This window comes from Canis lupus, chromosome 13 (assembly GCF_011100685.1).
Source record: "Canis lupus familiaris isolate Mischka breed German Shepherd chromosome 13, alternate assembly UU_Cfam_GSD_1.0, whole genome shotgun sequence".
Classification (NCBI taxonomy): domain Eukaryota; kingdom Metazoa; phylum Chordata; class Mammalia; order Carnivora; family Canidae; genus Canis; species Canis lupus.
In genome coordinates, this window is record NC_049234.1 from 8,380,583 (window position 1) to 8,403,682 (window position 23,100).

General features: G+C 36.2%; 1 protein-coding gene across 1 annotated transcript in view; it reads right to left on the minus strand.

Moving 5' to 3' along the window:
• Nucleotides 1-23,100, minus strand: part of ANGPT1 (angiopoietin 1) — a 240,461-nt gene that overhangs the window by 95,889 nt on the left and 121,472 nt on the right.

The window sequence follows — 23,100 nt, forward strand, 5'->3', positions numbered from 1 at the left end:
TCATCTTTGAGAGAAATTCGGCCTCCTGCTTTCATTTCTGTAATGAAAAGTAAAAGACCATGCTAGGTTAGGGGAATTACACAAGCAGTGGGAGGAGGGCAGATGCCCAAAACACAGCTTTTAAGGGAATGGTAAAGTGTAGGCAACAATATACTAAATGGGTTGCAGAGCCACAGAGCCAGCTAAAACCATTCTCTGTGCTCCTTGGAAAGCTAAAAAAAAAAAAAAAAAAAAGAAAGAAAGAAAGAAAGAAAGAAAGAAAGAAAGAAAGAAAAAAAAAGGCACTGGGAAAGTATAACCCATAATGCAGCATTTACCCTCCTCACCTTGGGTAACATTTAGTCCTCTATGGTGCCATCTTAGAGAATACTATGGTTGTAAAATAAATTGTTCCATGGGGGCCTGGAAGAATTATTACGTGACTTACTGGGAGGGAGGCTGCTAGACACCAGAGAGAATAAAGTTGAGCATAAGCACTGTTAGAAAAATATAGAAGAAGCCTACACCTTCCTGTCAGTGAACTCAATCCACCATCCTCCCCGCCCCCACATACACACACACTGTGTGGTGACTACATTTTATTACCCAATTACACATATATGGGGAAACTGCATCCCAGAGAAGTCAGGTCCAAGGCCACACACCACAAAAACAGCCAGACTTGGATTTCAATACTGAAGTCCTTAACTTTCATACCAACACTCTTAACCACTTGATAGCTCTGCCAAGTTGTGCTTCACAAACCGGGTTCCAAATCATTAACAGCTACGTGATTTTTACTGATTTAGTGAACCATAATAGATCCACTATTTTATAATCCATAGAAACATTATTGTCATGTAATAAATATAATCTAAAACTAAATTCCCCTTTGTGAAAGTTTGGCAACTCACTTTCTAACACCATCTTTTGCTTATTTCTATTTATCAAACATAAATCTGCCCCAAGTGAAAGAAAACGAAAGGTCAGAATCAAACTCATATTGTTATTAATAAATTCTGACTATGTTCTTGGTCAATATAAAGTAACTCTCCTTCATTCTTTATGTTTAGATTAGAAGTAGAGGGGGGAAAATCAACCTACAAACATTTATTAGGAAACAAATACAACATAGGTTAGAATAAATATCTATAAATTATCTTGACAAAATGTAAGGTCTCTAACTTGGGTTTATTCCAATTGCGCTAGAATATTCAAACAATGATGGAAAGGTGGTGGAAACAAGGATAGGTCAAAGCATCAGATATCTGTTGTTTTGGATTCTGTATCATTTAACTGTATCTGTATCTTTTAACTTTTGGGGGGGAAATTGTGAAAGGGTATATTATCAAAAATGACAGGTAAATCTCCATCATGGGTTAATACCCACCATATATAGCTGGCATTTATCAATTGTCTATGTGGTAGGCTCTGAACTAAGTGCTTTCTCTTTATAACAGCACTTAAACCTTACAACAAGTTTACGTGGTAGGTATTGTTACAGCTGCTTTATAAATGAGACTACTGAGGCCTAGAAAATCCACAGCAATGTACCCAAAAGAAACAATAACTCAACTCCCAATGCCAAAATCCATGTGCTCAATCTCTGACCTATTCAGCTTAGCACTATTTAATTACTCTGTGCATTTTATTGTGTAGCTCCTCAACCTTGTATATTTATCAAAATTAAATGAGAAGCATTTTTAAAATGCAGATGAATGTATGACATACCAGAGCTTCGAATCAGAATTTTCAAGGGTATATACTAAACAACTATATATCTTAAAATCTTCCCAATGTAATTCTGACTTAGGCAAAGACCAGTGCTTCTCAAAGTGTGGTCCACAGAATAACTGCGTATATGAGACCTGTTTGTGAACAGTCTGTCATGAAATGAAGAAATTGTGCCAGACTTCAAATTATCTATGTCGCAAAGCACACTGTTTCTACAAATATAGTATGTACATGTGTGTGCTTGTATCTGTGTATAGGAGTAAGACATTCTCAATGAAGAAAATGATGCTCTAAAGCTTTTGCTCACATTCATTCTGAAGTTTCTTACCTTGTTTGCAAAATGAAAACAATTTCCTTGAATAGCAGTGATTTAGATCACCAAACTTATTCAGTGTCACACACCGTGCTTATCAAGAAAGTTCAAATAACAACTTGGTTTCCCACGTAGATTTCTCTACTGAGAGACAATTCACTGATAAGTGAGCTCCAATAAAGATCTGCCTGATAATTATATATCAATTTCTTTCTTTCTTCCCCCCCCCACCTTAGGTAGGCTCTATGCCCAATGTGGGCTTGAACTCATAATCCTGAAATTAAGAGTTGCATGTTCTACCAACTGAGCTAGCTAGGCATCCTTATATACCAATTTCTTATGCAGTTGGTTAGTGGGAGTTATTTCCCAGAGCTTAACTTGCTCTGGGTGTAATATAATCATGTGTTTCATTCTCCATAAAGGAGGACACCATCTGGGACAGGGTTAGTACATCAAGGTTCAGCTACTTCTTTGTGATCCTATCTTTGTTAGCTTCTATCTATTCTGTATTAATGCTTTTTTTTTTTTTCTGTGAAGTTAACACCAGCAAAATAAAAGAGCTGCTTTATGTAGGCATTCATCCCAATTCTGCTGACCTGTTGTAGCAATATAGTAGGTCTCTTACCTATACTAAAATTCTTATTTGGGCTGCCGTGATTAGTAACATGTCTATAACTCTAGTTAATTATTTTTTAATCAAGTGGGGCTGCTCTCTCTTGGAGTAACTGCCTTTTAATGCAAAAGATAATGGCACATTTAAGAACCAAAAACCAGATGTAGTTGATTTAAAAGGCTGACGAGGGAGGCAGAAGGCAATACACAATGTGTGATTAATAAGGATGGCTACTTTGATCTTATCTCTAAACATTCCTCTGTAGATGTATAACTGTGAAATACATATTGATATGTGTCATATCAGCCAGGTTCAGAAGAAATTTGTAACAAATTCAATTGTCTTCATATATTCCCTACCGGTTTTAAAAATATGTACACAGAATATGATGGCTACTCCAAGTTTTAATATTTTAGAAACATCTAAGATATCAATTTGAAGCTTAGAAGTTGCTGACCACAGACCTAATAAATTATAAAGTAGGGGTCTCCCAATTTGAATCATAAAATTATTTGACTCTATTGCCATTCTCAGTGTTTGACTCCAGATAAAAGTACTGGTCAAAAGATCAGCAAGATATGAGATAATGAACAATGAGATAATGAGATAATGAACAATGAGATACAATGAATGAACAATGAATGATGTTTAAGCACAGAAATCATGTTAAATTTGTAAAGTGATTTAGTGTTTATAAAAATCTGTCATACACATTGACTCGATTCTTACACCAACCATACATGGGGAATATTGACTCTACCTTATGGTTTAAGAGATGGAGCTCAGAGACTTGACAGAGATAAAAGCAAGGACTCAATTCTACCTTTTGATGTTCCACTAGCCTCAGATTTGGGGGAACTGCTCTGTTATTGGTTGGGTTGGTTGACTGATTAAATAATGACTGATTTCCTTTTTAGTCAGTTCACTAAGAATTAATTTACTCATTCCTTTGAGAAAAACATGCATCATTACAGGGTGATGACCTCATTCTGCTTTACCATATTGGAGGCCAAGTCAATTTGAAGGGACTAGAGGCTCTAGGGCCAATGATGCGGAAAGTTTACTTTGCTAGCATGTTTAATACAATGAGTCATTAAAAAATTCTTTCATCAGTTCCTACATTTTTTTCTTAGTATGCAATATATAACATGTTTGTTTTCTTCTACCCACTCTATTTCTTGCAAGCTATTCTAAAATATAACAAAGAGAATAACAACAACAGCAACATGCTAAGCCTCTACTAAGGTTAGGTATGTACCTGACTGATTCTTTGTTAACAGTCTAGGCACTATATTATTTCCTCATTTCACTGATAAGGAAATAGAATAAGGGAAGTTAAAATAAATTGTCTATGATCACACAATGAGTGGGTGAAAAAGTTGGTAGATTGCTTTGAAAGAGGCTAAATGGCCCTGCAGGTTGTGCTCCATTCTAAAGGACAGTCACTCATCAAGCACAAGCACAGTACCACTAATGTCATAGACAAATTCCAGTAACACATAATATTTATGCAGGAAATACATAAAATGAAGGCTACTGAACAGATGAGGAGAAACTTGTTCAAAGATAGGTGATTTTTCTTTTTTTTTTAATTTAATCATTTCTATAGATTGATGGTTATTCTATTCTGGGAAATGTTATAGGTGGTAAGAAAGCAAACATACAGCCAACTGTGTGACAAGTTGCATTTTTAAATAAATAAAGAAAAGAAGTCAAGATTATCAGTCATTTGTACTTCACTCATAAATCACTTGCCCATGTCTTTTGCCCAATGACTACTAGAGAATTCATGTTATCATTTTCCATACTGAGACAGTTTCTGAAAGTCTTCTTACTGGGTCTTCAAAATTCTTGCTGCTTCATGTTCCTGAGAAAATCAAAATCTGTGTGATATTATGACATGTCTTGCATATGAAATGCATTCTCTATCATTTCACTTCAAGGGCTCTCAAACAACAGCATATCTTAAAGCACAAAAAATAGAATTTCTCCGTGTAATTCTTAAGGAAAAAAAAACATTTTAAGCCCTATAAAAATTGACAAAGGCATTGTTCACTTAAAATATGTTGTAGATTAAGTGGACTCTCATTGAATGCTGGTACATATGGTATCACTCAGTTATGGCAAAGCAACCATGAAATAAAGTGAAAGGGTAAATATGGGAAAGCAATAAAAAGGTAAAACAATGCAAAAAATGTCTTAAACATTGATAGTTTTATCTAATATCATTGTTTCATAAATCAGTGGCAATATTGAAAATATAACTACATCTAGGTTTATGGTTTTATAAAAAAAATGGCTTAGGCCAAATACACTGTTTGCAAGAATTTCTATTATTAGATCTTCCAGTATACTGCTTCTTTTACCAAATGGTAAAGTACAATTGTCTCTTTAGACAACAGATCTATTTAGCTGACATTTGAAATAGTTTCTGTACTGATATGCATGACATGAATCCCATTTCTTATTTTGGTGTCTGAAGGAGCATTTACTATTTATGGCAGAAAGAAAACCATTAGAAGAATAAACAAGGTAGAAGAGACATTAAATATTATAAGCTCCCCTAATCTCATCTTATAGATGAGGTTAACTGATATTCAGAGAGGTTACAGAAAGCAAGGTGAAACAATTAATTAATGTCAGATGTCAGGCTGTGTCCCTTCAGTGTGTGGGAAACTCAGACTTACATCATCAAGCTGAGCCAACAATAATGGCTGCCAGTATTATTGGCCACCCTTTTTTCCCAATTCCTTGCTTCCTGCTACTTGCTTCACTTCTGTAGGCTCCTGATTTAAGGCCCCCATTTTATAATACCAATTCATCCTCCATTAGTTTTCAGGGTATTGACTTTGTTTTCTGGACTCCACACTTACCCCCAGCATGGATATCCACCAGCTGGCTGCTCGTCAGTCACCAAGCCTCAGCATCCTCCTGATTTTATTCTTTCTATGCATCTCCCAAGTGGCAAAAACTAGGGTCAGAGTCTAAAACTGGTTCAGGATTATTAACTCTGCATCATGTCAGTTTACTTCTAGCAAATGTGTGATAAATGCATCCTACGTACTAAGCCTGATACCAGATATTATGTATACAAAGAGATGTGTCTTGCAGGAAATAGAGATGTATAGATGAGTCATTTCAATAGAGTTGGTAAATTCTCTGATGGACTTTACCTTTGACTGTATTTCTTCCTATAAATATTATTATTTCTGTTTGACAGGGAGAAGCTCTCAGCTATTGACAATAATGTGAGGGGACAATTTGTTATATCACTTCCAACAGAACAGTAGCAACACTGTCACTGAGGCACAGGGAGAAGTTAAGCTATCAAGAGCAAGCCAGAATATATCATATGAACAAATTCTTCTGCAATAATTTTTCTTGGTTACAACTCTTTTAAGACCACACTTTTGTGGTCTACCAAAAAGTGGTCCATCACATATACAACCCAGAGTTGGGTCAAGACCCAGGAAAGTCATTCTCTTTTTATATAAATGAATGAGATGTTTCCTATGCCAAAACACACTTTACTAACCTGGAACCCCTCTTTTACACTCACCTTCACTTACATTCTCCTTACATCCCAAAAAAAAAAATTCTGAGTCATGATATTTGAAAAATGAGTGCCTGCTTAACTTTTCCCTTTATATGTCCTTAAAGGCAGATGGTATATAAAAAGCACACTCAGTCAGGAGTCAGGTTATCTGGATTTTAATCCAGGTACTATTGTTGATTTACTCCATAAACTTGGGCAAGTTACTTAAACAATTTGGGTTTCAGATCTGCATCTATGAAATGAAGGTCTGGATTAGATTATTTCTAATGTTTGAAGCTCTCAAATTCCTTGATTTAAAATTTCCCTTTTAAAGTATTAGAGTATGAAAGATTTTAATTATAGAAAACTGAAATATGGATGTATATATCTACATCTGTAGCATGTATAATACATATCTTTAATGGCAATTAGGAAACTGTGGTATAGGAACACTATACAAAAGCCTTGGATCAAGTTTCCATAGCAAGCACATCTGTTTTAATATAAAAAGCTAGAATTTCGGATTTCCTTAATCTCCAGGCACCATTCTGTCCAAAATATACTCTTTGTCTTTCACCAACACAACCTGGCTTTTTTCCTATGTTTCTTATTTTAACGAAGGGCTCCACAATCACCTGCCCATTCATCCAAGCCACAGGGAGTCATCTTTTCTATTCTTTGCCTTCATTTTCACCATCCAATTAGCACCAGACTGTGTTGGTTCATCTCTTGAAGAGTGCCTGGGTCTATCCCTCTTCCCACTTCTCTTTCACCCTACCATATCTCTTTATTCTCCTGGGCACTGACTTAGGTCAGACTCCTGTCATTTTTCTTGTGAATTTTTTTTGGCCTTATAACTGCTCTCCTGACTCCAGGTATCCTCCAGGCCATTACCCATGGCATAACCAGAGGGATCTATCTAAAGTATAAATCTGTCTTCATCACACCACTGCTTAAATTTGACTTCCAGTGATTTCCACTACCTGCAAAGTCACAACCCCTTAATCAGCATAGAAGAATTTTTATGATCTGTATTTAGCTTCCTTCTCCCTACTTGTACTCTATGCTCCAGTCACATCAAATTATTTTTCTAAACACACATTATTTTCTTTTGTTTCCATGCCTTTGCACATGGCTTTATTCTAACTGGAATGTTCCTTTTCTATCTCATCTTCCCTTTAAATGGGCTAGGTCCTGTTTTTCAAAACTAAATTCAAATTGTTCCTCCTCAAGGAAACTTTTCATGACTCTCCTCTCTGTAACATCCTTCCTTTGTACTTTTTAATTTTATTTATTTATTTATTTATTTATTTATTTATTTATTTATTTATTTATGAGAGAGAGAGAGGTGTAGAAGGGCAGAGGGAAAGGGAACAGGAGAGAGAGAATCCCAAGCAGACTCCCTACTGAGCTTGGCGTCTGTCGTGGGGCTCCATTTTATAACCCTAAGATTATGACCTGAGCCAAAATCAAGAGTCAGATGCTTAACCAATTAAGCCACCTAGGCACCCTTTTCCCTTCTACTTCTAGAGCATCCTGTGCCTCTTTTTCTTCATAATAGCATTGTCTTTAGTACACCTTAAGCTCCTTAAGGGCAAACAACTGTTCATCTTGGTATCACTTAATGCCTGGCACTAAGTAAATAAATAAATTAGAATAAAATTTAAAAACAAAATTTTTAGGTAAATTCTATACCCAATATGGGGCTTGAACTCACCACCCTGAGATCAAGAGTTGCATATTCTACTGACTGAGCCAGCCAGGTGCCCCTCAAGTAAATTTAAATAAATTAAAACAATACACGAATCAATGAACTGGTATATTAAAATACTCAGCCTCCAGTTGTGAGCTTAGCCTAATTACGTTTGTTTCTGAAAGTACAAAATATCACAGCATCAATTATTCATGATGCCTTTCTTAATGTCAATGGGACCAATGTAAAGATGTAAAAGTAGATCCATCTGAAGACACATACCCTCACTTACTGGACCACATAACCCCATCTTGTCTAACTGTACCTTCCCTACTTTTCTCAATCATCTTGTTATAGGTAATTATTTATTTTTTTGGTAATTATTTAAATTAAGCAAAATCTAGCAAACACAATGAAAACTAACCATGTTTTAATCACTGAGCTATACAATGGAAGAAAAAGAATGAATAAAACTTGGTTCTATTGCTTAAGACTACCTGTAATACAAATATGTTAAAAGTGCCAGAATAAGGGTACAAATGTCTGCCAACTTGCCTGTCTAATGGGGTAGGATGAAGGAAGAAATGAATCCTCTAAGTGAGGGAATCAAGGAAGTCTTCCCAGAGTCAATCTTAAATGAATATGGCAGAGAGGGATTCCATTTCTTACATCTGCCTTAACACACAAAAATCTGGCCTGAAAAACCTGGAGGATGGAGGATAAAGAGGAAGCCAGAAAGACTAAGACAGCATGCAAGGAGCTGTGCTTGCTTAGGCAGGATGACATTCCTGACCACCTCCATAGCTCCAGCATGCAAGGAGCTATGCTTGCTTAGGCAAGATGATGTTCCTGAACACCTCCTGGAATGTGCTGTTCAGGAAATCAAGAGATAAATTGGTCAGAAGCATGCCTTTGGAGGCCACACACATGGCAAAAACATGCCATGAGATTTTTAATATCATCAGATATCAGATTCATTTTGTAGGCTCAGGCAGATAATTTCTTTGCACTTTACTGTATTTTCAAATACACTAAGCATAAAGTTCAGCCTTTAATAACACACATAAGCATGTGTGTGTGTGTGTGTGTGTATGTATTTACTTGTACCCATGCTCTCATACACATATATTCCCCTATTCCCAACCTGTGTGTGCGTCAGATTCTCCACTCATATCTTGTCATTTCACTGTAGTTTCATTAAAGGTCCACTTAAAATCACCGATGCATTACTTTCCCTTGGATGAGTTATATTTTATGTTAAATTTAATCACTATAGATAATAGCTGTTAAACAGTCATGAACAGCTAGAGTATTCTATCTAACAACCGAGAGCCTTCTTTCGGAAATTCTGAATTTACACTTAGAGAAAATGGATGAGCCACAAAGCAACTTTGTACAAATTGTTTTTATATCAATTAAAAGTGATAACTTATAAAATAAGAAATATACTGTTTGAAACAGAAAATTGAAAACGTATCTCCCTTTAAATGATTTTTTTTTTTTCAGTTTCTTGCTTATCTGGAATGAAGTCTAACTCCTTGCATGCTACATAAAATACATTCTGATTCACTTAAGAAAGAGCCTCGGTGTCCATCGAAAGATGAATGGATAAAGAAGATGTGGTTTATGTATACAATGGAATATTACTCAGCCATTAGAAGTGACAAATACCCACCATTTGCTTCAACATGGATGGAACTGGAGGGTATTATGCGGAGTGAAATAAGTCAATCGGAGAAGGACAAACTTATATGTTCTCATTCATTTGGGGAATATAAATAATAGTGAAAGGGAATAGAAGGGAAGGGAGAAGAAATGTGTGGGAAATATCAGAAAGGGAGACAGAACATAAAGACTCCTAACTCTGGGAAACGAACTAGGGGTGGTGGAAGGGGAGGAGGGCAGGGGGTGGGGGTGACTGGGTGACGGGCACTGAGGGGGGCACTTGACGGGATGAGCACTGGGTGTTATTCTGTGTATTGGCAAATTGAACACCAATAAAAAATAAATTTATTATAAAAAAAAAGAAAGAAAGAAAGCTTTGACATTTTAACTAGTGACCACTCTAGCAGACAGTAAGCTGTGGAGGGTTGATGGGATATAATAGACTCTCCAAGATAATTCTAAGAAACATCTTCTGCAATCTATATTCTTTTTCTCATATGAAAAATGACAGTGATGCAAACAAGTAGTTTACAATATTCAACTCTTTAAAAAAAGATTTATTTATTTATTTATTTATTATTCATGAGAGACACACACAGAAAGAGAGAGAGAGAGAGAGGCAGAGACACAGGCAGAGGGAGAAGCAGGTTCCCCACAAGGAGCCCGATGTGGGACTCAATCCTGGATTCTGGGAATATACCCTAAGCTGAAGGCACCTCTGAACCACTGAGCCACTCAGATGTCCCTACAATATTCATCTTTAAAGAAAAACTCCTGCATTAAATACTGTAGGCCAGTTCATGCAATTTAAATACTTAGCACATGACATAATAAACATAGTAACAGAAGTATAAAAGCCTTAATAATCAAGAGATTTATAGATTTTTCAGGAATACCACTACTAGGTAGAAAATTGCTGTCATTTTACTCTTGTACTTTATATGAAATTGTAAGGTATTAGCACTTAAAATATGACCCTGTTCCAATAAAACCCCTCTGTTTAACATTCTGACTTTTTTGGCTATTATCTTTCCATATATGCTGCTTCTTTCCCTGAGATAAAGTTGATGTATTCATCTTCCTTCTCTTCCATCAGTCTCCTAAATGTTGGGTTGCTTTTTTAAGAATTATCTGTCTTTCATCTGCTAAAGCAAGGCAAAATCAATGGTAAAATTATATATGTGTGTGTGTGTGTAAGCACATACGTGTGTGCGTGTGTGTGGGATTACGGATTACTCAATGGAACATACAATAAGTTTGTACAGGCATAAAACTGTCAATGTCATTGTATAATAAACATTCCAAAGTATTATGTGTGAGGTCTAACTTTTCCTGAATAATATTTGTTGAGTAGTTCTTATTTAAATTACCCTTGGTCCAAGAACTAGAAAGATTATTAGGATGGAAACAGTTATTCAAAGCCTAAGAAAGGGACAGAGATTGCTAACATTTTATAAGTGATATGAAATCCCTATTTTTCTTCATTTGCATCAAGGACTACAGACACTGGGCAGTGTTTCTTCTTTCACAAAGACCACTTTGGTGCCTTGCTGATGCTTGTTGTATCTCAAGTGCTATTGGAAGGGAGCCCAAATTACCATTACAGTGAATTAGTCCCTCTTAGAATTAACCACATATCATGAGGGAGAATGAAACTAAGCATAAATAACTGTTAAAATACCTGCTCTCATTACCATATATATTGCTGGAGGGATTTTGCAAAAAGCCCTTTTAAAGATTCACTAATCTAGTTTTGGGAGCTGTAGATCACCTCACAGTTTTCCTTCTGGTTTCATTCCCATCCCCACAAAACAATGACCATTCAATATCTTCCATAACTGAAAAAAGACTGGTCTGATTTATTATGAAGTCTAAAATCTTGGAATTTAGAAATATCAGATATCATGAAGCTCCCATCAAGATTTAGGATCTTCGCTTTGAATTTTTTTTTTAGTAAGAAATAAAATATTGCATAGACAACATAAGCACTCTCCATACACACACCAAAATTAACCGTTATCTTGAAATTGATATGGACTTATACTACACAGGTATACACACAAAATAATAAACTGTATTGTCTAGCATATTTTCAAGATTTATAAAAATGTTACCTTATCATATGGTTTATTCAACTCTTTCATTTTTTAATCAACATTGTGTTTTTAAGATTAAGATGTGTATAGGCAGTGTAGTTTTATTATGAACTATGGGACTGGCTCAGGTTTCATAATTTCAACTGCTAATATAATAGTCTTGTACTCCAAGGCCTAACTTCCTCTGAAGAGAGGAGTACAAACTATAAACCCATTAACCTGAGTTCTAAGAAGAAGCAAATTATTTCTCAGCATCTCACAAAACCCCTAGGATTTCTTCTCTAAGGAGCGGAAGGAAAGCTGTGTGATCAATATTGTCTTGTTTATAGAATCTATCTCAAGAATCTGTACAAATAATTTTTATCTTTAGCAAATAGTTATTTCCCAGCAAGAGCAATTAGGGGGTTGAGAAAGGAAGAGAAACAAGAAAACAACTTACCAGAACTAAAAATTAGTTCTGTAGTCCTCAAACACAAGTTACTAAATTAAAATTTTAAAATAACCATGAGCATGGTTATAAAGGCAGCCCTTCCAACTTCCCAGGTAGGCTTCCATTGAAAAGATTATATAGTCTAGATTTTAAGGCACAAAGGAACTAAAATGTACCAGCATTCCATGACTTAAAAAAAAAGAAACAAAAAACCCCCAAAATCCAAAAACCTTTCTGTTTAACATAGTAAGCAGTATATAAAATGGTATATTTATTTAATATGTTCTCAATTACGATAAATGTATTCAGACACGTTTGTATGTATTGGAAAAAGAAAAACACTGAATTATGAACAGTGCCTATCTGGCTGATGGGAATACAGGTGAATTTTATTTTCTTCTTGAAATGGCTATTTTCCACTTTCTTAAAAAATGAGAATTTAATTTTATATTCAGAAAAAAAAGGAGAGAAAGATAAAAATATGCTTAGAATGCATTCGCTTAGTGGGAAACTTCTAAACACCTGGCAATTCAGTAGTGGTGTGGTCAGAGCAAACCTGGAAAACAGACTGTGATCCACAGACATGCCCCATTGGTTTCACTGGTTTATCTCCTCTAGCCCTGCCCCTTATCCCTGGCTTTATGAGAACTAAAGAAAACGGTAAAAGAAAACAAAAGAGCAGAAACAAACTCAGGTAGTCTATTCTGAAGGGGAAAGGTTTTGTGGAAAGCCTATAACAATAGCCATTATCTACTGAGCACGTCTGTATGTCAGCCAATGATCCAAGGTATTTATATACTTTCCTTAAAATCCTCACAGTGATCCTTTGGAATAGACATTGTTACTATCTCATACCGATAAAATGGTAGAAGTGCTGAGAAATTAAAAAATGTGATCAGAGTCATAGAGACCAAGTGCTGAAGCTGGTATTAAAACTTCAGTCTGTCTGATGCCCAGATCCGTTCTCTTTCCACTGAAGTCTGCCTCAGCAACTTGGTTACTGCAAGGATCACAAATGGGCCATTTCCTCCCCAGATCTGTCCAGCTGAAGTATTGTTTGGCTAACCCATCATTTTAAGTACAGTGTCAAGCCTTCAGCCAGGATGGATAAAACTCCTGGTCCTTTGAGATATATTTTTTTTTTAAGATTTTATTTATTTATTCATGAGAGACACTGAGATAGAGGTAGAGACATAGGCAGATCCCTGGACCCAGGATCATGGCCTGAGCCCAAGGCAGACACTCAACTCTTGAGCCACCCAGGCATCCCTTGTCCTTTTAGATATTAATATAAGCTGTCTTGATCCTAAGTCATTGCCGCCAGTTTCGGGGCACCAAACTTTTGCCTATCGCCTTCCAATGGTTAAAAACAAACAAACAAACAAACAAACAAAAAACTCTTCATTCACTTGTTCTCCCTTTTTTAAATACAATGAAAAATCTCTTTCACCACTATCACGGTTAGGAATATTGACAGAATGATTGGATCAATATGTAGTTGGCCCTTTGAGGCCTTCCTAAACCATGCATAAAGTAATTATTTATTACGATGAGGTGACTTATTCATTCTTCAGCTTATGATGATATGCTATTTATGGCCTAATTAACTATCTTTGCTGAAAAGTATTTTCTTTCATTTATTCAACCAACACAGAGATATTATCTTCATATGGCATATGGATTAGTATCATGCTTGTTCTCCTGTTCATTACACCATCATCCTTTCAAACACAAATGTCAAGTGAATACTCATTCTGAAAACTTATTCTCATACCTAGAGTGTACCCTACCATTATGACTTAAAAAATAGCTTACCAAACAAAATTTTATCAATAATCTTTAAACAGGGGCGCCTGGGTGGCTCAGGTGGTTGAGCATCTGCCTTTAGCTCAGGTCATGATCTCGGGGTCCTGGGATCCAGTCCAACATCAGGCTCCCACTCAGTGGTGAGTCTATTTCTCCCTCCCCCTCTCCCTGTGTAATCACTGTCTCTCTCTCTCTCTCTTTCTCAAGTAAATAAATAAAATCTTATTAAAAATCTTCAAACAAACTTTTTTCCTTTTCAGAATAAATGTTTTCTAGGTTATAAATTAAAACATACTGAACTATATCTACATTGAAACTGCAAAACTGAAATACATTTTGCTAAAAAATTTTTAGTTGTAAAGATAAACTCAAAATGGATGAAAGATCTAAATGTGAGACAAGATTCCATCAAAACCCTCGAGGAGGGGCAGCCCGGGTGGCTCAGCGGTTTAAGCACTGCCTTCAGCCCAGGGCATGATCCTGGAGACTCGGGATCGAGTTCCACATTGGGCTCCCTGCATGGAGTCTGCTTCTCCCACATCAGGCTCCCTGCATGGAGTCCGCTTCTCCCTCTGCCTATGTCTCTGCCCCCCTATCTCTGTGTGTCTCTCATGAATAAATAAATAAAATCTTTTTTTTTTTAATAAATAAAATCTTAAAAAAAAAAAAAAACCCTCGAGGAGAACACAGGCAACACCCTTTTTGAACTTGGCCACAGCAACTTCTTGCAAGATACATCCATGAAGGCAAGAGAAACAAAAGCAAAAATGAACTATTGGGACTTCATCAAGATAAGAAGCTTCTGCACAGCAAAGGATACAGTCAACAAAACTAAAAGACAACCTACAGAATGGGAGAAGATATTTGCAAATGACGTATCAGATAAAGGGCTAGTTTCCAAGATCTATAAAGAACTTATTCAACTCAACACCAAAGAAACAAACAATCCAATCATGAAATGGGCAAAAGACATGAACAGAAATCTCACAGAGGAAGACATAGACATGGCCAACATGCACATGAGAAAATGCTCCGCATCACTGGCCATCAGGGAAATACAAATCAAAACCACAATGAGATACCACCTCACACCAGTGAGAAGGGTGAAAATTAACAAGGCAGGAAACCACAAATGTTGGAGAGGATGTGGAGAAAGGGGAACCCTCCTGCACTGTTGGTGGGAATGTGAACTGGTGCAGCCACTCTGGAAAACTGTATGGAGGTTCCTCAAAGAGTTAAAAATAGACCTGCCCTACGACCCAGCAATTGCACTGCTGGGGATTTACCCCAAAGATACAGATGCAGTGAAACGCCGGGACACCTGCACCCCAATGTTTATAGCAGCAACGTCCACAATAGCCAAACTGTGGAAGGAACCTTGGTGTCCATCAAAAGATGAATGGATAAAGAAGATGTGGTCTATGTATACAATGGAATATTACTCAGCCATTAGAAATGACAAATACCCACTATTTGCTTCGACGTGGAGGGACCTGGAGGGTATTATTCTGAGTGAAATAAGTCAGTTGGAGAAGGACAAACATTATATGTTCTCATTCATTTGGGGTTTATAAAAAATAGTGAAAGGGAATAAAGGGAAAGGAGAGAAAATGAGTGAAAATATCAGTGAGGGTGACAAAACATGAGAGATACCTAACTGGGAAATGAACAAGGGGTAGTGGAAGGGGAAGTGGGTGGGGGGTTGGGGTGACTGGGTGATGGGCAATGAGGGGGGCACTTGGCAGGATGAGCAGGGTGTTATGCTATATGTTGGCAAATTGAACTCCAATTTAAAAAATTAAAAATAAATAAATAAATAAGTTGTGGCAAAATACACATAACATAATTTTTAGTTGTCAAAAGTACTTACAGCTAAATATACTTACAGAAATTTTGCAGGTACATATATTTATATAGAATATCGAATTGGAATACATTAATATATACATATATACATTCATATACATATATATGGGATAAATAGTAGACTAATTGTTTCCCCTTGAAAATGCCATGTTTTATCAAGCCAGTGTAAAATTACAGAATAGTAGATCAGATAATGACAGAGACATACAGGTACACACACAGATAATGACAGAGACATACAGGTACACACACAGATGTGAGAGTGTAATTATGTATGTTTATATAGTATATACAGTTTTATATTTTCTTATATGGGATGAACATAGTTCAGTAAATGTCCACTGAGCCATGTTTTTATGTTCTATATTAATAGACCAGGTGCCATGAAGAAATAGAGACATGAAAGATACAGTTCTTGCCTAGTCCCTGTCTCAGTGAGAAAGCCAACTATGTTATTAGACAGTAGTAACTGTTAGAACAGAAATAGCCTGCACACGATTGTGAAGCATATACTCCAAGTTTATGAGATCCATGACAATTTTTTCTATATACTCATAGAGAAGAACTGCAGAGTTAACTCAACATGACTGAGCACAAACATAACTTGGAAGAAGCACATACTCATCAGCTTATCTGTCCTGATGTGCAATCCTACTAAGAGCTGGCAGCTCTCAGCATTCAGTTTCATCATGACCTTTTTTATATTAAAATCATATCAACATTATTATTTTTAGGAAACCGTGAAGTCCAAATTTTATATATCCTGGGATATCACTTGAGGCTTTTACATTCTTGATTTCTTTTTTTTTTTTTAAGATTTTATTTATTTATTTGTGAGAGACACGGAGAGAAAGAGAGGCAGAGACACAGGCAGAGGGAGAAATGGGCTCCATGCTGGGACCCCCACGTGGGACTTGATCCCGGGACTCCAGGATCACGCCCTGGGCCAAAGGCAGTGCCAAACCTCTGAGCCACCCGGGCTGCCCTACATTCTTTACTTCTTAAAGCCAAGGATTCTCATGCCACAGCACAGTTATAGTTAAGAAGTCAGGTGGGTTTGTTGGAAAATCACCAATCGTATCAGGAACTCATACATTTGTTTTCTGCAGACCCAGAATTCTCACCCACCTTGCCCGAACCCAGTCTATGATTGTGCTACTACACTCCACGCCCATCAGCCCAGTTGTAAGGACCTCTCGTATCAAAAGCTAAGATTTGTTATGATCTACTTGACTCTGTTGAAGTGGGAGAAAGGTTTTGGTGAATTCACAGGTGGGCAGAATCTTGTGGGGTGCTGGGCACCTAAAGACATTTAGAGTAGCATTGCAGAGGACTCCCAGAATGTGTCATCAGGAGACTTGATTGATTTGTTGTTGTTTTTTTCACTTTATCGGCCATGTAAACTTTACAGTCTTTTACTTGTCTTGATTAGTAAAATCACCCTGCTAATTCTACCTATCCTAAGTATCTCATAAGTTTATTGTAACAAGCAAATGAAGTGTGTGAAAACATTTGGCTGTCTGTAAGATGCTATGCAAATGACAGATACTTCTATTTTGATCTGGAGCCAGGTTGGGAGAAGCAGTTTGAAAAATTTAGTAAAAGAAGTGTGAATTTTCCGTTGTAACTTTATATACATATGAATGAATATATGTATTCATTCAGTAAGAAGAGAATTGTTAAAATTAGCCACTGGATTCTTTCTTTTACCAAATGCAGATTCACAGGCATGTGAGAAGCAGCATATGAAAACAGGCAGAGAAGTGAGAAAAAAGAGGAAGCTTTGGACTCTTACAGCTCTGGGCTGACAACTGATTAGCTGTAGGATTTTGAGCAAGTTGCTTTCCTTCTCTGTGCTTCGGCTTCTGCATGGAGAAAATGAGAATAATAATATACTGACATCACAGAATGGTTTAAGGACTAAAGAAAAATCATGAGGGATTCATTCTTAAAGGTCTAGCTTCCTAACACTTTGTGACTATGAAGAAGTCATTTAACTATTCTAAGCCTTGGTTTCTCCATCTGTAAAGTAAATGTACTGATACTATGTCAAAGCAATTTTGTAAAGCTAAAATGAAAATATTTTGTAAACCATATCCATATAAAGATTAAGGGTTTATTACAGTATGTTGCTGATTCCTGATACTACTGCTTGCCTAATGTTAAGAGTATTGCCAACCTTCATTCTTAAAGAATTGTAAAGTATCTTTCCTGTTATACTCTCAGGAATCTATGTACTATATGGTGTCCAAAATGTCGAGGGAACAAATAATAGTATTTTATTGTATTTTAATGTAATGTCAGAAAGCCATTTATTATATATATTCAATAATTCCTCCAGACTTTATAGCCACAGGGTATAGAGAAACCTCATATACAACATGTGCTAGTTGTTTCAAGCCTTGAGAGAGAATGTTCTCCTTGAGTAATTTTAACCCAGAAATATCTATAATTATGATTTTAATGATGATTAGACTCTGAATTCCTAGGCCAGCAATGAACAAAGTGAGAGACTATAATGAATAAATCGCCCAGATGTCCTTCATAAAAACACTGTGTGGTGGGAGGAGGGGAGGGCGGGATAGGGGGAAGATTATAAAAGAGGAAAAAAAGAGACAGCTTTTTGCTTTAACATTTTAAACATTATAGTTAATGTAACTAGCTGAACATCTGACTTCAAAGCAAACAAATTAAAGTATGAAATTGTTCACATTATAAAAGTATTAATCACTCTACTTAGGATAATGGGAACCTGGAAAATAATAATACTGTTTTGTTTTCTGATAAACTGATAAATTGAAGATCAAGAATTTCAAGTCACTGATAATAACTATCAATAAAAATTTAAGTCAAAGAAAATATGACATTAAAACAACAAAAAGAAAATTTACTTAAATGGTTCACTATTGGACATTTGGCAAACTTGACAACAAAAGGCCATAAGTGGTTATTTCCTCCATGAGAAGCAGTACCTCCTTAAGATAGATTAATGTTCAGAACTTCAGAAACCTCAGGGCCTTAGCACTTCTTCATTTAATCACACAACTTAAAAAGTCCTTATGGATGCTTGCTATATAAAAGATTCCAGAAAAGAAAGTCCATTGGGATTTCTGAGCTTCCTGTGTCATTTACCATTAATGCATCTGAAAACTACTGTGCTACTGGGCAGAAGCACTGAACCTTGTCCTTCCCTTGTCTAATGATATAACATGGAAAGGTCACAGCACTATGCATTTTGGGATCTCAACTTTAAATGGGATTCTAGACAGGAAGAGACTCTCCAACAAAAGGCATTAAAATACTTAAGAGTACTCAGAGAGACACAATCACAAGAACAGAATAAGGTTTGTTCTCCTCAGGTGAAAACACAGGTTAGAATCACGTCTCTCTCTCTCTCTCTCTCTCTCCCTCCCTCTCTCTCTCTCTGTCCCTCTCTCTCTCTCTTTTTTTTACTGTAACCCCTAGGAAGAGGAAACAAACACAACACACACACACACACACACACACACACACACACACACACGCACGCACCCGTGCACAAGTTTACATGTGCACTCAAATAAGAAACAAAAGTTTCATGAAACTATATTTACTCCAGCAATACAGTAAAAAGTAAAAGCCAGGTTTCTGACCCTCTAAGACTCTGATATCTGATTTCATTTGTACAGGAAGATTTGATTCAACCAATTTTTTAGTTTCACAACCTGAATCATGATATTTAGTTTAAAAACACTGGATTACAGCTGATATTCATAACTACTATTTATTATATTCTCATCTTGTGTGAGGCAATATGCTGAATAGTTTGTCCACATCCTAGCATTCAGTCCTCAAAGCAAACATCAGAGATGAGTCCTGTTATAGCTATTTCATGGAGGAGGCATCTGAGATGAGAACTTGGCTCTGGTAGTACAGCCAGGAGATGGAAGAGCAGGGATTAGCAGTCAATCCTTTCCAAATCATACTCAGAATTATACTTGTTATACCACCAAAAAGCCAAAAGAATTCTGACTAAATTAGCACAAAAAGCTATTTATGTACAATACAGAAACTAGCAGAACCTAACATATTTTGTTTTGTCTTTAAGATCATTGTGCATATCTACTATAAACTCAATGTAGTTTTTCTTACAACATGGGTTCATTTTTTTTCAGCAGAGCTAGCTGTCATTATTATAAGTGACCAATTGCAGAGTTTCCTGTGTATTGCTATATTTAGACACTCCATTAGGATGAATTCTAGCTGGTTACTGAATTAAAAGCAACATTAGTGTTGTAATCAGCCTCTAAGATGGTTCAATGATCCTCTCCTTCTGATATGCATTTTCTTGTGTAGTCCCTTTCCTGTATTCTACTGGAGTGGTCTGTGTGGCCAACAGAATATGGCAGGAGAGATGACATGTCACTTCAATAAAAGACACCACAGCTTCCATCTTGGTCTCGCTCTCTCTTTCTCTCTCTCTCTCTCATCATTCTGGGGAAGGCCATGTTATAAGCAGTCTCTTGGAAAGGGCCCAGGTCTGCTTTGCCCCACAATGACTTCTCATTGCATTAATTTACACAAAAGCATGAACGAATGATTTTCAACTTATTGCTCTTCTGGCTAATTTTTCTAAATGATACTTGCTTAGTCAGTGAAATCCTGACTTTTTGGATCATAGGGAGCATTATAAGCTGAAATGAAGATTTTGTAATTGAAATACATGTACCTTACCCATGTCATATGGACCAAAACTAAAATTCCTAGAAAAAAAAATCTAACCTGTTTTATGATGGTAGATTTGTTGTTCATTATTTATAAATTTAAATACAATTTTTCAACTTCAGTATTTGACATTGAGGGCTCCATTTTGTTATGTGTGAGTTTGTGAGAGAGCATCCTGTAAATTACAGGATGTCTAGCAGCACTGCTGACCTCCACCCACTAGATGCTACTAGCACCCTTGGCTGGAACAATCAAAAATATTTCCAGACATTGCTAAATGTCCACTGGGAGTCAAGATTATGCCCAATTGAGAACCACTAATATAAATAATTGCTATGTTTCTGAGCAAGTATGCATTTGAGTTTCCTAAGAGGATATAAGAAAATAATTTCTGGAAATGTTGTGGGCTTACTTAGGAGGTGACCATTCTTCTGGTACTTCTAAAATTGCAATCATACCATAAAACCAAATGTGTTTGCCTAATTCTTACTCTGCATTCTTGAATAAAAGGCAGAGATTGAAACCCCTAATTTTATTGTAACCTTTTTTAAATTCTATTATTTAACTTATCAGATAACTAAAATTCAGCCATATTTACAAAACACAAACACATTACACACTGCAAAAACTGGAAAGCATCAAGGCTGCTTGCTATCTTCTAAAATTTCTTCTCTTTAAAGACCACGCCCCAGAGAAAAGAAGGCTTCATAGAGATTCAGTCATTTGAATCCAAGTCTCTGACCCTCAATTGCTCTTGAGTGAAATGGAAACAACAAAAGATACTTTCATCTTCGTTAACAGCTCACCACACTATACATATTTTTCTCTGTTTTTCTGTGAGATATATATATATATGTACACTTTTGGCACCAACCAGAAAACAGGAACTTGATTGTGAACTCTGCCAGGTATTTGCATGACCTAGGTGTACCGCTCAATTTCTCTGCCTCAGTTTCCTCATCTTTAACATGGGGATAATAATAAAGTATTGCAAAGGCCTTATAAACTATCACATGTGATTTCCATGTGAATTACTTTATTATCATGCTTAATATGTTGGAGGTATTTATATAAATGGTAATGTGAATGCATACTAAAGTTTATCTTAGATAGAGAAAGTGATAATCCCAATGCTGTCAAAACTAAATTTACAAAGTGCTTCTGTTGTTGCTGTGATAAGGTGCTAAAAATGGCCTCTTTGACAAAGCGTAAATCCTTTTCCATTTCCTAACTGTTCTTTTCAGTATCTCAATTCCCTACTCTCTTAAGTGGGAATTAACTTCAACACTATTTTTAGTCAAGTACAAAATATTCTTCATGAATAGGAGAATGCATTTGGAGAGATCTGCAGAAAGTAATGTGAATTTTGAAGGAACACTGTCTTTTTGCCAATGTGTTTGTAAGTCACAGCACCATATTTAAAATCCAGAGGTTGAATTTTGCAATATGCTAGAACATGAAAAATAGACAACTGACCACTCTGGGAATTAGACAGCAGATGCACTGATGTTGTGTCTGAGTATAATTATGTTTGCAGTGTTGGAAGATGAAATGAGACATAGATTTACCGGGTGAAATGTGTTGTTCATGAGAGATAATTCATAGAAGCATTTCCTCTCCAAAAAGATACTGTTTACCACTTGAGTATGAAAAAAAAAAAAAAAAAGCTTGATATATTCTACCCTGATTGAAGTTTTCCTTTCCAGAGGCTTTCTTAAATACAATTTTTAGTGCATCATTAATTTCTGATGGACTGAAAGACTGGTTAGATTTCTTCAAATGTCTCACTTTTCCTTTGGAAACAGCTTAGACTTTCAGGAAAAAAATCTGATTTACTGTATCTTGTCATGTGGTAGAAGGACCTAATTAAGAATAAAGAAATAGATGAACATAATGATTATTTTTTAATGGTGTCTCATTATTCTCTTAAAAGAGATGACCTAGTTAAAGAGAAATGACTTGGAAAGACACCATCAGTGCTTAGCACCCAACTCCTAAAATGCCTTTTTCTCTAGTAAAAGTCAGCTGTTTGATTCTCTTTCCAAAGAATTTCTGAACTTAGCACCACTTCAGTTGGCTGCTTTAAGAATGTTGACCTTAATTCCCATTTAAGAAAGTGAAGGGTTAGGATTAATGTTTCTTTTTTAATATATGCTGCCTTACAAAACCCTTTCCATTGACTCATAAAAGAAGTTTGCCAGCCCTTTTTTATTGAAAGGATTAAGACCAGATTATTTCCATCCTAAAAGTGTGATCAAATATAGTTGTGAAAAGTAAAAAGGAGACCAGGAGAGCCAACTGCAATAGACTGTAATATAATGCTACAGACTAGATTATCAGGCATATTTATCAGGAAATTATTATAAGATTATAAAGTATAATATTTACATTTAATTATAATTTACACAATGGCAGTTCTCATGAGGAAATATACTTTTTAAAAAAGACAAACATATTAAACCAGCATGCTCACATCCACTGTATATTCTGGCCTGAGGTCACCACAGTAGTTGTACAGGTTCTATCATGCCCAAGGGCACTCAGCCATTGGTGTGAGTAGGGGCCAAAATCAATCCATGTTTAGCTATATAAACTTTGCTGCTTGGTGCAGGACTGGGGCATTTTCTAATGTTCTCAAACACAGTAGATGGATTAGTGGTGGTCAC